At 37.7% G+C, this 15617-nt stretch overlaps 1 long non-coding RNA gene and 1 pseudogene across 1 annotated transcript; one reads left to right on the top strand and one right to left on the bottom strand.

The window, feature by feature from the left end:
• Nucleotides 1-2453: 2453 nt before the first annotated feature.
• Nucleotides 2454-7456, bottom strand: LOC103967520 (annotated as a pseudogene).
• Nucleotides 7457-11891: 4435 nt separating this feature from the next.
• Nucleotides 11892-13874, top strand: LOC125476216. The gene is made up of 4 exons (XR_007257530.1): nt 11892-12280; nt 12382-12618; nt 12747-12813; nt 13624-13874. It is a non-coding gene; the product is annotated as an uncharacterized LOC125476216 (long non-coding RNA).
• Nucleotides 13875-15617: the final 1743 nt, after the last annotated feature.

Below are 15617 nucleotides of genomic sequence, written 5' to 3'. Positions count from 1 at the left end.
ATGACAAAGCACTCCTTAAGCTTATATTCTGGAGCTATGTGTCCTCCTCCCTTAACAGTGGCAAACATAAAGTGGTTTGAATATTCAGTTGAGTATCTGTAGGCAGCAAACAATATAACATATAGCACAGTAAGCAGTGGCAGATCGAAGATTTTAGACTTGGGGGGTCCCAATTATAAAGATAAAAATAAATTATAGTGAAAAATGTCCTCTCCACGCAACTATTGATATCCCATTTTGTTGCGAAGTAGACCCTCAATGATATTCATAGCAAAAAATGTTATCTCCATTGAAGCAGTTGCAACCCGGTAAAACCAAAGCCCATTGAATAAGCAAATATTTGCTGCAACCTTTCTTCCACCATTTTTTTAGCAAGATTGCTAATCCCTCTTAACTAAGAAAAATCATTATCAGAATGCACAAAATAAATATAAATATCAAGTTTTTTTTTTAAAGGACAATATAATATGAAGTTGAGAAAGGGATGGGGTGGGATTGCGGGGGGACGTGATAGGGGTTTGGGGTTTTTATTTTCATTATTTTATGATACAAATATAAAATTCATTAGTTACCAAGAAACATCACAAAATAAAAACCCAAAAATGTAACACCAAGAAAAAGTGGGTCCTGAAAACAAGAAAACAAACAACACGACAACCATCTCATCAAAAACCTAAGCAAAATATTAGGCCCACAAACAAACAACAAAATATTAAGCCCACAAACAAAACCAAACAATTGGCCTAAACGAGCTTTATGGGCCAAGACTTAAAACAGAAAAAAAAAATTTCTTCTTCGCGCGGTTGTCTTCTCCAGGAAGACATCGTTGTTGCAGTTGCACTGCCCGTCATCTTCGAGTACGAGGGGTACCCAGAAAATTTCAAAGCACGATTTAGGTTCTCCGAAGGGTCTTGGACCTCCCAGGTCCCTCTTTAGATCCATCACTGACAGTAAGTGAGAATTCAACTTGCAATTTCGTACCTCCACGAAGTGTGAAGCTTTGTTGTAATTAAACCATACTTGACACGTAGTCAATACTGAAAACCTACCCTGCAACTTCACCATCAAACCAGCCACGGTCTCAAGTGATCCACGATGGTAAGGTTCAGAGACCTAATCTACCCTAGGGTTCCGAGGTAGGGTACAGTCATGTCATGATCACCACTGCATAAACACACCGATCGGGCAATTAGGCCTTAGTATATATATACCATACAGGGAAATTAAACTTTTAGAGGACGTTCACTACATGAGAAGGAACAAGTAACAAAACCTGTAAATTAGAGCTCGATACCCTCGGTTGTTGAGCGATAGATGATAACTAACCACATTCTGGAAATATTTTCTGTATAGCAAGCTGCTGCTATTGCGTCTCATCCAGTAACTCCTCTGGTGCACTCCCAAAAGTAAATATATGAAATGCCATCAGTTTTTGTTACATCAGATTATTTTGCGGTTGGTGAGTTTATTCACTTACTTTGTGAACGCGAAGCGCCTTTTGAACGTTAACATCATTTGCCCAAACATGGAGCAGCAAATTCTCGTAAAACTGCGACTAAAAGGAGGAGGCCATCATATTTCTGAAGCAGCCTGGTCATTGGAGCTACTAGTGGTTGTATAGAAGATGGGAATTTACCCTGCACCCAAATTTAGGAAAGCCAAGTCCTTGAAACTTTGGATTAAGGCTCGTTTGCATCGAGTTGAGTTTAATATGCGACTCTTCTGACCTTTCCAGGAGAGCTTTTTGGTGGTCAGCTATCTTGCTATATGCACCAGAGATTGGTCTGCACTGAGGCTCCAAGATGCATTCATGATTTATTTTTTCAGTCAACTGCAAAGGCAAACAAAATGGCCCGGAATTCGCTTGAATTTGAATAGGAAAAAGAATATATACGTACATATAATATGTTTATGTATTTTCCCACCATTGTGATAACCTGGAGATCGTTTGCACATTGTTTATTGCCTTGGTTGATTCCTCTGTACTATTGTGCACTACAATTCTTTTTTGCCGACTGAGAAATGCATGCTGTCATTTAGATGTTCATATTTCAAACATAGTGTGTGCTAAAACGGTAGATGGAAACTAGTGTAGATGCATTCTTGGATGATGTATTTGAGAATATAGCTAGTGAAGAGATTGGTTTAACCACCTTGTAGAGTTCATCAGGTATAAGTGCCTGGCGATGGGCATATGTGACCCGTGCATTATCATCACTATTTGTATCTGTCAACGGGTTGCCGAGTAGATAACCCTGGAAAATTTTCTATAATTGATAGGCCTCCGGAGTTATGAATTTCGATTGCCTGTAATAAAAGTTAAAAGTTGGTCCTGGCTTGAACAAATACTTTGAAATTAATTGCTGCCATCCTTCTGGCTTCAATACATGCAGCAAGCTAGGTAATACGTTATAAGTACATGGACTACATTCAATTACAGGAGTTATATTATATCATTTGAATAAGGTTGAAAGTGCACCATTACCCTCTGATATTACTTCAGCTAGAACTGGAATAATCATGCCACAGAACGAGTCACCGCCAATGTAGAATGGAATTGAAATGAATTCAGGGTGACAGATTAACCACTGCATGATGTATAAGAAAATGACGATAGACACAATGTGAATCAAGTTGACGAAACACAGATCTTAATGTGCATATATAAGTCCGGGTGCTTGTGTTTGCCTATCATATCGATGCAATTGTTGTTGTGTCAATTACCTTTGTGAGGAAGCTATACATATGATCAACAAACAATATATCACTGGATCCTTGGGTGCTCCTTGAATACGAGAACCCAGTGCCAATAGGGGCATCAACAGATAGAATGCTGGAAACCTAATCAATACATCAGGATTACGTTGAGAACAACATTAGGAAATTGTAGCAGCAGCAGCAACCCAAGGATTAATAGAGACAATTAACATACAGTCGTTTACAACATATGATCTTACATACCTTTGTCCATGAGTACGGATTGAGCGCAAAAGTTGGTAAGCTACCATTGTACTCAACCATGTTAAACTTTATAGGGCCTTAACCAAAAAAACAATTAAAAAAAAACTCACAAAATCAGAAGGCATTGCATTGTGAAGGAATTAGAAGCTGGTAAGCACCAAAGCTTTGAAAAGAGACGGTTTATTATACAAAATGTAACTGTTGCTAACTCAAAGGAAACTTACAATGATAATTGTTGCTAAATTTTGTGCTATATAATAAACGTTCTTTTGTCAAACTCTCAGTCTAAACGCCACACTACATAGGTTGTTGCTCCTAAGTGGGATGTGTGTTGTTCATATTCACAACGTCGCGACTGTCTTGTGATGTATGTGTTGTTGAGATTCACAATCTTAACACGAAACTAGTACGTAGGTCAGAGTTTCACATTAATTGAAAGCATTGGCACAAAACTAGTATGACTATCTTGTGATGTACTGCATGTGTACTCAAGAAACATAAAAAAGGTTCATATCATAAAAGGGAAATTATTTATTCTCCCTCTTTCTCCCTACCTATGCACACACTCTCTTCTTTATTTATTTGTGACATTTGGACCAAATAAAGCAGAAAAAAAAAAAAAAATCAAGGATACAAATAAATTAGGATATATATGAATTAGAATAAGGAGACATACGTTTTTTAACACATTTTAACATGCATTTTCATATGCATATTCTAGGGCCTAATTTGTAATATATTGCAATGATCCAAACCTTTAGTATATTATTCATATATATGGCTGTATATTTGTGTACGTAGTTGCATATTGTTATTGGGTTTAGCACCTATCTCAAACACAAGTTCGCATAGACCAGAGCAAGTAGGACCGCCAGTAAGCAAGAGCAAAAGAGGATCATCCCTTGGGTTCCTTTCGGATTCAATCAAGTAATAGAAGAGCTGCTCATCTTCTTTCTCATCAACCCCAATCTACCTACAATTAATACACAACTTTGCTGAAAATTTGGTGTTCTTACAGATTTATGGATTATTTATTATTAATATTGATAGATGTTCTCTTGATTATTTGGTAACCGAGAAATGAATGGTCACTTACTAGTTGATTTTGGTATCAAAGGAGAAGAATAAATGAACATGCTTTTAATGTTTAATCTGAACTCTGCATATTCAAGATTGGGTGAGTATGAAATTCTTGGTTATCGGGTGACTAAGAGAACGAGAATCTATTATTATATATTACCCCAAAATAATTGCAAATTATGCAGTAAATGAAGAACAAAGAAAGAAATTTTCAATCAGTAGAAGATGAAAGATTACTCACCCAATTTCTAGTTTGAAGGGAAGAGAACCATGGAATCCTGGTGGGGTTTTGATAATGGCAAGTGCAAGAAACGAGCTGTGGCTTTGAGAAAAGCAGCAGCACAAATATCGTACGCAAACAAAGCCACCTGAAATATTTGGCAAAAATAAACTTTCCCAGCATGCTCTCAAAAAGTAGTGCTTCCATTTTTTTTTCTTTTCATGGTGTTTTTGGAGGGAACGGATCCCCTTCTGAGCTTAGGAGGCTGAGCCTTCTGAGCAAATCACACGGACCGTTGGATTTTAATCAAACAGCTACAAATAGGGGATCCATCTAAAAGTTATAATAATTATAGATATTGGATCAAAATCCAATAATCCATGTGATTTGCTCAGAAGGCGAGCCTTAGCCTCCTAAGCTCAGGAGGAGATCCGTTCCCTTTTTTGGGCGCGCTATCAAACGGTATATGTATTTCAGTGTTGTTTTAGTTGCATGGCCGATGCCAGTCTGAACGGTAACATAAATGCTGCACAAGGAAAGTTTTTTCAGTCGGTTAGAAACACGATCCAGCACACAAATATCATAATACATTAAAATTTTATTTTTTAAGTTTCTAACGAATTGTTCATAATGCAACGTCTATTAGTATGACTTCTGTGTTGGACTCATTTTACATACATAATGCGTGTTCATGTATATTTCCTAATATTTGATCTAGAGCATGTATTGTGCGCTCTTTTCTTTTTCACGTAAATTCTTTCGAGAAGATATTTTACCGGAAGGAGGACTCTCTCTTCTCCTAATCTCTTTCCCTTTTCCTCTCCTCCTATTTGAACGGTCATGATTAAATCATGTCAACATCTTATATTGATTTTTTGTTATAGAAATAATAAGATAAAAAGCAATGTAAGAGGAGGGGAAGGAAGGGGATGAGAATAGGAGGGGAAAGAATCCTATTCCATTTTACTCAGGCTTACATCGATGTTGTATATTGCCTAGTCTGTTGGATTTTCCCTTCGACAATTTTTGTATATATCTTTCCCCTTTCCTCTCCTCCTATTTGAACGGTCATGATTAAATCATGTTAACATCTTATATTGATTTTTTGTTATAGAAATCATAAGATAAAAAGCAATGTAAGAGGAGGGGAAGGAAGGGGATGAGAATAGGAGGGGAAAGAATCCTATTCCATTTTACTCAGGCTTACATCGATGTTGTATATTGCCTAGTCTGTTGGATTTTCCCTTCGACAATTTTTTTATATAATAAGGAGTGTTGATGCTATTGCAGTTTTATATTTTACGCTGCCCCATGATGATAATCATGCTGCATGCCTTTTATAAAGACAACTCTTTATTGAGTTTAAATAGTTTGTACTATTACATATAGACACTGTTTTAAAAATTTCCGCTAGTGTCATCTAGGTCTACCTACTGTTTCGATTAATCTTTAAACGTTTAAAATTAAAAAAGGGTACCTAGACAGCTTAGGCACCTATCTATTCCGTTGTTGACCCTAAAAATTACAAAGCCTACGTGGCGCAAAAGCCGAGTAACTAATGAGCTAACTACGTCATTCAGTTGTATGCGGGGCGTGCCAACTTGTCGGCCGAGCTCGGCCTAGGAGTAAAATTTGTTGACATTGCGTTGAGCGCGTTGCTGACTTCTTGATCTTGCAATTACGGCCAAGGAAGGAACAAGTCTCGGCCTTTGGATTCTCGAGCCTGAAGACAAGGCTACTAGTTCTGTGAAGTTCACGAATCGTCGGTGTCGGATTCGGTCACAGTGATTATATTCGTAAGAGTATAAGCACGTCGAATCGACACCAGACTATATGGACACAAGTACTCAAAGGAAATGTATGTCTTGATGGTAATGTGGTTCGGCCGTCAGAATGCCGAACTCTGAAACTCACTTGTGAATATCCAATCATAAAATCACTCGGCGTTCAATGTGCCGAATGTTGTAACTTGTAACACCTTACTTCGCCGAGAAGGCTAATAAGATGACCTCTGCCAATAATGATTCGGAAACCCTTCTCGACTGAGACTTGGATAGGTAACCAGTCGGCCTCGACGTAATGCTGTTTATCCAAACTGAAGGTGCTCCTTGGTCGGCTGATTCTACGACAACAGTTCTGTTTATCCAAACTGAAGATGTTCGCCGGTTGCCTTCATAGTGCTGTTTATCCAAACTAAAGATGTGTTAGCGAAAAAAGAAAATAAAAAAGATCTCAAGATGTTTGAGAGGTTTACGCAGGGCAATTGTGTGTTGAATTGGAGGTCCCTTTTCCGTTACCATTGCATCTGTATTTATAGGACTGACGTACTTGCTTGGCACGGCTAGATAATCCTGTAGAGTCCCTTTGCAACTCAAACTCTGTCGAACATCACTTCAGAATTGGTGTCTAATCATCTTGGTTGTCAAATATCTCTAAGATATGATAAAGGCTATCTCCTAATTTCCCTCGAAAAAATAAATATATATTTCTGCATACATGACCTCACCAAATCAAAGCATCATATTCCAACTGAAACTTCTCTTTTTCCACCATGTTAGTCCAGGTGCAACCGTGCATGCATACTAAATTGCATTTTATCTGCAACACAACCTAATCACTTTAAGAGAACATTCTCTATCAAAACCCATCTGACAAAATCTCAGGGTCCTTTATGATTATCCATGACTTTTCAAAAAAATAAAAACAACACCTAGGCTTGTCACATCACCAGGCCTATCACCCTGTCGCATTAACTCACACATACAATCATTCATTTGTAGTTGTATGCATGCATAATCTCATCCTTGCCTACTTCATTGCCATGCGTATCCCAATATCCCATATGTTCAAATCAATGGGGATTTAGACAAATATTAGGTTTAAATAATTTAATATATTATTAAGAGATAATATCATGATTAAAATCACAATATTATTTCCTGATAATAATTGAAAATTATTTCAACCACTTTGTCATTCAATGGTCTCGATTACTCCAGCCGATAATGTAAAATCGGGTCCAAACATTGCCCCCCAATTTCCTTGAGCTTCGGCTCGTAAGCCGAATGGTTAAGGAAATTAATTGTTCGTAACCAACAAAATCCCGTCGTAATGCCGAAAAAGAAACTTTGTTCCTCAACAATAACATGTATGTTCTGCCAATGCTGCAGCCTTCCTCGACTCCCACAACTCCATACCAGGCTCAGCAACTTTGCCAGAAGATCGAGAAGAATTTTTCTTGGAAGCTTGGCCTGCCTATGTATATATATATTGATTGAAGGCCGAAGCTTATTAAATATCCTGACTCTTGGATTTGACAACCCACCTTCCACTATAAAACCTTATGGCCGACTCTTATATATATATATATATATATATATATATTTTATTTTTATTTTTTTATTTTATTTTTTGATAGCCCTCCAATCCCCCACTTTCCTTTTCTTTTGGTCAAAAGAAAATGGGAAAACCACTTTATTAACAAAGTTTGCAACCATCAATCCCCTTGTCCCTTTCATGCACATGCATACATTCATGCATTTTATTTATTAACATTTGATGGGTACCATTTGTCTTCAGCAGCCCATCTATGATGGCAGAAAGTGAGAAAGCTGCCGCAACGACTTGATGACCAAAGCTATGATCAAAGAAGCAATAATCTTGGCAGCTTGGCCTTTCAGGTCGAGAAAATTCATTTGGGCCGAGGTCGAGGAAAGTTATGGCCGAGTACAAGAACTGCTGACTTGGTAATCAGGATTAGTCAAAAAATTGGGAGGCCGAGTCATGATCGAGGATTTTATCCTTAGTTGTTGCACTTGGCTGTTTCTAGATAAATTGCTTAGCAGGAAATCCCACACATTTTTGGCCCTCCTACTGCCTGTAGACCACCAAATTCAATTTACGCCGACTTCGACAAAAACTCATGTATGCCAGATTTTCATTTGCATGGCACCATTGAAAGCACAATGCACACAGCAAATAGCAGTGTCTGCCCCCCTATTTTCTTGGCATTGGCCTGAAAGGCCAAATGGTTAAGAAAATAATTTATTCATCCTTCCTTTTTTTTGCCGAACTATAAAGTGAAGGAGGCCAACGATGTTTTATTCCAAGCCGAGATCTTTTAATATCAAAATTCTCAAATTGATTTCGCTCTAAGCCGAATAAAGAATTTTCACCAAATATTTTTGGCTTGGTGAAATATTTTTCATTTTCGTCCGCCGAAAGTGTCGGACAATTATTATGCCCCCCATGCATAATAATTTCGCTAATTTCAGCTTTTAACTCGAACAACTGAGCCGAACGGGATTGCTCCATATCAGTTTTATTGCCAATAACCATATCGATTGTCATGGTTTGGGCATCTAAAACCATGTCTTGGCCCTGTTCGTCATTGGAACACTCTAATGAATCATTTTCTAAGTTGATTTGTGGCTCAGAAATTTGAACTTTTTCTCCTAGGCCCACAATTTTAGTCTTGACTGAAAAAACAGGTGGCCTAGGTTTTTCTTCGGCCATCTCGACAATTCCCTGAGGCCGAATTTTGATTGTGGTTGGAGTGAAAAATTGCCCCCCGGCTTTTGGACCTAACCATTTTTCAAATGGAATTGATCTGTAATCAGAAACATAAGGAAAACGTTTTTCATCTAGCCAGGCATTAAATCGAGCCCTGTCTTCATTTACCCATTGCTCTTGTAGGGTAACATGAGCTTATATTTTCAACATCTAAGTGAATGATTTTTGCTTGGTTCTCACGCCACGAAGAACTTTTACTGCTTCCCATGATTTTTTATCCTTCTCAAGGCGTTTTCTATTTTGCTCAAGGCGTTTTGTACCCTTTTCACTATTTCTTTTCATTTGCACAAAAAGCTCGTGCAATCAGCTAAATGGAGCCAGACTGACATCTTGATCTATCATGCGAACTTCGTAGTTTTAGCACTGTGTCCTACCAGGCATGCCAAAATGTTGACCCTAAAAATTACAAAGCCTACGTGGCGCACAGGCTGAGTAACTAATGAGCTAACTACGTCCTTCAGTTGTATGCGGCCGAGCTCGGCCAAGGAGTAAAATTTGTTGATGTTGCGTTGAGCTCGTTGTTGACTTCTTGATCTTGCAATTACGGCCGAGGAAGGAACAAGTCTCGGCCTTTGGATTCTCGAGCCTAAAGACAAGGCTGCTAGTTCTGCAAAGTTCACAAATCGTCGGTGCTGGATTCATTCATAGTGATTATATTCGTAAGAGTATAAGCACGTCGAATCGACACCAGACTATATGGACACAAGTACTCAAAGGAGATGTATGTCTTGATGGTAAATGTGGTTCGGCCGTCAAAATGCCGAACTCTGAAACTCACTTATAAATATCCAATCATAAAATCACTCGACGTTCATTGTGCCGAATGTTGTAACTTGTAACACCTTACTTCGTCGAGAAGGCTAATAAGATGACCTCTGCCAATAAGGATTTGAAAACCCTTCTTAACCGAGACTTGGATAGGTAACTAGTCGGCCTCGACATAGTACTGTTTATCCAAACTGAAGGTGCTCCTTGATCGGCTGATTCTACGGCAATAGTGTTGTTTATCCAAACTGAAGATGTTCGCCGGTTGCCTTCACAGTGCTATTTATCCAAATTGAAGATGTATCGGCGGAAAAAGAAAATAAAAAAAAATCTCAAGATGTTTGAGAGGTTTGCGCAAGGCAATTGTGTGTTGAATTGGAGGTCCCTTTTCCGTTGCCATTGCATCTGTATTTATAGGACTGACGTACTTGCTTGGCACGGCTAGATAATCCTGTAGAGTCCCTTTGCAACTCAAACTCTGTCGAACATCACTTCAGAATTGGTGTCTACTCATCTTGGCTGTCAAATATCTCTAAGATATGATAAAGGCTATCTTCTAATTTTCCTTGAAAAAAATAAATATATATTTCCACATACGTGACCTCACCAAATGAAAGCATCCTATTCCAACTGAAACTTCTCTTTTTCCACCATGTTAGTCCAGGTGCAACCATGCATGCATACTAAATTGCATTTTATCTGCAACACAACTTGATCACTTTAAGAGACCATTCTCTATCAAAACCCATCTGACAAAATCTTAGGGTTCTTTATGATTATCCATGACTTTTCAAAAAAAAACAAAAACAACACCTAGGCTTGTCACATCACCAAGCCTATCACCTCGTCACATTAACTCACACATACAATCATCCATTTGTAGTTGTATGCATGCATAATCCCATCCTTGCCTGTTTCATTGCCGTGCGTATCCCAATATCCCATATGTTCAAATCAATGGGGATTTAGACAAATATTAGGTTTAAATAATTTAATATATTATTAAGAGATAATATCACGATTAAAATCAAAACATTATTTCCTGATAATAATTGAAAATTATTTCAACCACTTTGTCATTCAACGGTCTCGATTACTTCGGCCGATAGTGTAAAATCGGGTTCAAACACCCGTACAGACCCACCGAGGCCTCGACTCTCACTTATATGCTTGTTACCCATATTTTCATTATGTTGTAATATTTAATAATCTATATGTCATTTTATTTTGTAACTTATTTACCCCAATGCATTTTGTATTCTTTAAGTGTAAACATGCACTTATTTATACGTTATATAATAAATATACTTAAATCCGCCTAGTCTACCTTGGTCCTAGACCTGTCATTCGTGTCGTGTTTTTCATGTTCGTATTATTTTCGTGACATACCTGATATCTTAACAGTTAGTATCGTGTAACACCCTTTAAAGTAAACGGGTAATAGGACCCGACCTGAAATTGACCCGTTAATATTATTAGGTAATATGACTCGACTCATTACCCGTTAAGGAAAATATATTTTAAATCAATAAATAATGAAAATGAAAAACATAATTTGACCCCAAAAAAATTGAAAACATAATACTAAACTTGTATATGTATATCACATTGTCACATAAATATCACTTCAAAACATAAAAACAACATTTTTCTTTTAAGTATTACATATCCCAAAATAAGAGTCTACAGAAAAAACATTAGTACATTACTACAAAATATCAAATGTTCAAAGATATGCAAAATGAAAGGAGTTGCGTTTCAAGGTTGAGGAAACCTTGCACGTTTTTGACAATAAAACACTTTAACTTTCATCAATCACCAAGGGAAATGATATTGGTTTATTTTGAACTCCCTTAAAAATACTATTCATGAGGGTTTGTATGGTTTTAAAAATTCAAACGACGATGTACTCATCCTCAAAGCGTAGAGGACTCGATCACGAACGTTTGTGTATTTTTTCACATTTTTCGCACTTGTAAATTAATTATTATATTCTTTTTAATGTGTTTGGTATTTTTTTAAATTAAAGTGTGCAAACGGGTAGAATTATTTCATGGATAGTGTACGAAATTTCGTGCATTAAAATAATTCGTGCATTAATTAATCAGTGTCGGAAACACTGTTTTGGATAGTGTACGTTAGATTACGTTTTTATGAAATTTTGTTGTCTTTTTTCTTTTGAAGGTTTGACCCGTACCTATCCTTATCCACCAATTATTTTAACTCCTAATTTTCCCTAGCCCAATCAGATTATATCTCTCTTTTCTTTGCCCAATCAAGTACTCTCTCTCTCCTTCTCTCTCATTTTTCTTCTTTCTTCTCACACCTGAGACACCCTAACCTTTGAACACACACCAAATCATCATAGATTGAACCTGCAAAGACCATCATTGTTTTCATCTTGACCTCACGAACCTAGTCGTACCATATGATTGTCGAACGGACGAGTTTTGACTCGTTAACTCGGAAGCTTCGACTCGGTGCCCTTTGCTCCAACGCGATCCCAGCGAGATTATAAGGTTTTAGGACATGGGGAAGCTTCTATTCAACTCCATAGGGACCCTAGACTAAGTTTGGGAAGGAGTCGATGTCGGATCATGCGAGTTTAAGAAGTTTTAGTTTTGGCCAAATCTTTTGAGGGATTTTCAGGCCATTTTCCTGTTATTTTTGGATCCCCAAGAGGTACAATGTTGTTCTCCTTGTCATAAGCTTTAAATTCGTATGAATTTCATGGATTTTGGTTGAGAAATGAGCTAGATATAAAGGTTTGAAAATTTTCCCAGAAACCGGCGAGATTTTCCGAGAAACCAGTGAACCAGACGGAGGCGGAGGTGGACGGTGAAGCTTACTGAAGAAGAAGGCGAATATTTCGTCAACTCCATTACTATTTAACAGAATATCCCTAACGTCCGTTAGGGTTCCGTCGGCACATGCTGTGCTCATGCCTGCATGTAGTCGTGGGTTCGACTACACGTGAGGGCTTGTACGGCCTCCGACCGGCGAGTGGTTTTCATGTGCGGGTTCGTGACTTCGAGTAGATCATTTTTGTATATTCAAACCTTCCATTTGAGCAAACTATGAGAAGTTTATCCTAGATTTTGGTTTATGTGCTGTTTTAATTAATTAAAAGTAGTTGTTTCACATATAGGGGAGACATACCCCAATGACGAACGCGGACAAGCAAGGCTAGGGGGCTACGATCCTTCGACATATCAGTGAGTGGGCATTTATTTTCGTGTATATATATATGTGTGTGTATATATATATATAAACTTATTGGTTTCCATAAATGTTTTAAATTGATTTGTGCGTAGCATGCCATGATTTAAATATGTTATATTTTGAATGTTGCATTGTTATGAGTTTATGATTATGCCGCATGATCCTATGGAAGGCGCAGGTAAGTTAGGTGATTTGTTACGTGATTGAAATGGTTGCATTATATTGGTATGCATATATTCATTTAGAGCTCATCATTGTTGCACCCAGTTGTTAGTGTTCTCGTCCCGGGCCAAGGCCAGTCCTTCACGTGATGTTCACCTCCCGTACCGCATAGTCGCCTTGAATCCAAGTTTGGTGCCAGCCCTGTTGTACAAGTCACATTAGGTGACTCCGACTCGTAGATGACCTGCGATTTATCGCTAGCCTTCACGTGATCGTAGCACTAGAGTGTACATATTTACACCCAGCCCTATCGTAGAGGTCGCACTAGGTGAGTTTGACTCGTGTGCAAGCATAGATTGATGAGTAATAAGTCCAGTCATACAGGTCACATTAGGTGACTTCGATTGACATGATAGTTTAGATTGATTCACACCTAACTTGCATTTATTATTACTGAGAAATCGTGGCATGGCGTGCTTTTGTTTTCTCTGATTTGTGCATTGATTTTCATGCTTACGTAGTATTATTTATAGGAAACTGTACGGGTTTTACAGTGAGGGGTTATTAATTTTAGAAAAGATAAATGCGATGTCTAAAGCTTTGTTTTTGCCCACTCACCCTTCTGTTTTTCGTCTTTCCAGGTACTAGTTAGCTGTTGCTCTGTGTGGCACAAGAGGATTACCCGACGGATTCTGACATTCCACTAAATTATGTAGGGTTCTTCTCTCTGGTTGTGTATTTGGTACTTAGTTAGTTCAACTGCACCTTTAAATTACCTATGCTCTGAATGTTTGTATCTTGGGTTTGACCACTTCCTGCATACTCACTTATTTTTAGTTTAAGTTTTAGTTTTGGTTTTAATTTGTTCACATTTTTAATTACTTCTTTTGCACTCTTGGCTACGTCACTCTCACGTGACGGCCAGCACGCCTTGACTTTGGTTGGGGTGTGTCATTTATAACATTCTAGGTGTATTCAATTAGAAATTTATTTTAAAGAGTTTGAGAAAGTTGAGGAATTAGAGAGAATTGGAGAGATTTTGTAGTGTATTTTAAGCATCCATAAATTTCGCCTCTCCCTATGAGATTTCTAAGGAATTGGATCAAAATTTTATATGGAATCTCTAAAAACCAATTAAACTACATAAAAATCCATGGATTTATAAATCCATTAAAGTCTCTCAAATTCTCAATTGAATATCTAAATCGTGAAAATGATATTTAGAATTCGTTTAGATGTGCTTTTGAAATGACTGAAAGTGCTTTTGGTGAACATGTTTTTAGAACCAATCGTTAATAAAGATGCAATTAAATCTTGAAAAAGCACTTAAAGCGTTTCTTGGAAGAAGCACTTACCTGGTGCTTCTTGCAGAAAGCACTTTAAATGCTTTCGAAACCCAAAAATATTTTCTCTAGAAGCACTTTAAGTCATTTTAAAAACACATCCAAACGAGCGCTTAGATGATAAAGAGAACTAATGTATTTAATTGTTATGTTTATATAGTAAAATAATAAAACGTGAGTGAAAAATGAGGACTTTCCTCCTTTAGAAGAATTATTATTCATATACGTTGATACCTTTTCTTCGATCATGAATTTATATAGGGTAAATTACATAAAACTACCTCAACTATTGGGTCATTAATAGTTTCATACCTCGTTTTTAAAAAGTTTCAATGTCATACCTTATTTTCGAATTTTGTTGCAATGTCATACCTTCCGTCAATTGTCTGTCAATTTATCTATTAAATGCTGACATGGCTTGTGACGTGGCACACTTTATATTAAAAAACTAAAATACAATTATATAAATATTTTTATAAAAAGAAGGTGGGGCCCACCCACCTTCTTCCCTCCCACCCGTCTCCCTTCCCCCCCTCTCGGCGCCCTTCTCTCTCGGTCTCTCCCCCCTTCTTCATATCTCCTTCCCATTCATCTTCCCCTCCCACCCCACCCCTTGTAACCCAGAAAGAAGAAAGAAAGAAAGAAAGAAAGAAAGAAAGAAAAAACAAAAAACCCAAGTTGCAACCCAGAAGAAGAGAAAGAAAAAAAAAAAAAAAAAAAAAAGCAAACCCAGTTTGTCCCTCCCCCCACCCAACCTGCAACCCAGAAGAAGAAGAAGAGGAAAAAAAATAAAGCCAACCCACCCTCTTCCCTCCTTTACACACTATACTCCTTAAATCCACACCCATTGGCGAATACGGGATCTGGGTTGCAGGGAAAAGGGGGATGAAGATGGGTTTGTTTTTTTTTTTTTTTTTTTTTACTGGGTTGCAGGTTAGGCTCAGGTTGGGGGAGGGGGAAGATGGGAAGTGGGTGCACATAAGAGGTGGAGGATAGGTGCAGGGAGGGACGATGGATGGGGAAGATGACGCCGGGCAGGGGGGGTTGAGGGGATAGATGGGGAAGATGATGAAAGGGGTCGGGGGGTTGGGTTTAGTTTAGTTTTTTTTTTTTTTTAATTTATAATTTTAATTTTTAATATTTAATTAATATTTTTTAGTTTTTAATAATATTTTATTAATTTTTTAATAAAAAGCGGACCCCACCTCATGCCATGTCAGCATTTAACAGAGGAATTGACAGACAACTGACGGAAGGTATGACATTGCAACAAAATTCGAAGATAAAGTATG

Source organism: the organism of the source record quoted next, unplaced genomic scaffold, assembly GCF_019419815.1.
Source record: "Pyrus x bretschneideri cultivar Hongxiangsu unplaced genomic scaffold, Pyrus_bretschneideri_v1 Contig18, whole genome shotgun sequence".
Classification (NCBI taxonomy): Eukaryota; Viridiplantae; Streptophyta; class Magnoliopsida; order Rosales; family Rosaceae; genus Pyrus; species Pyrus x bretschneideri.
This window is presented reverse-complemented; position numbering and strand designations above follow the sequence as displayed.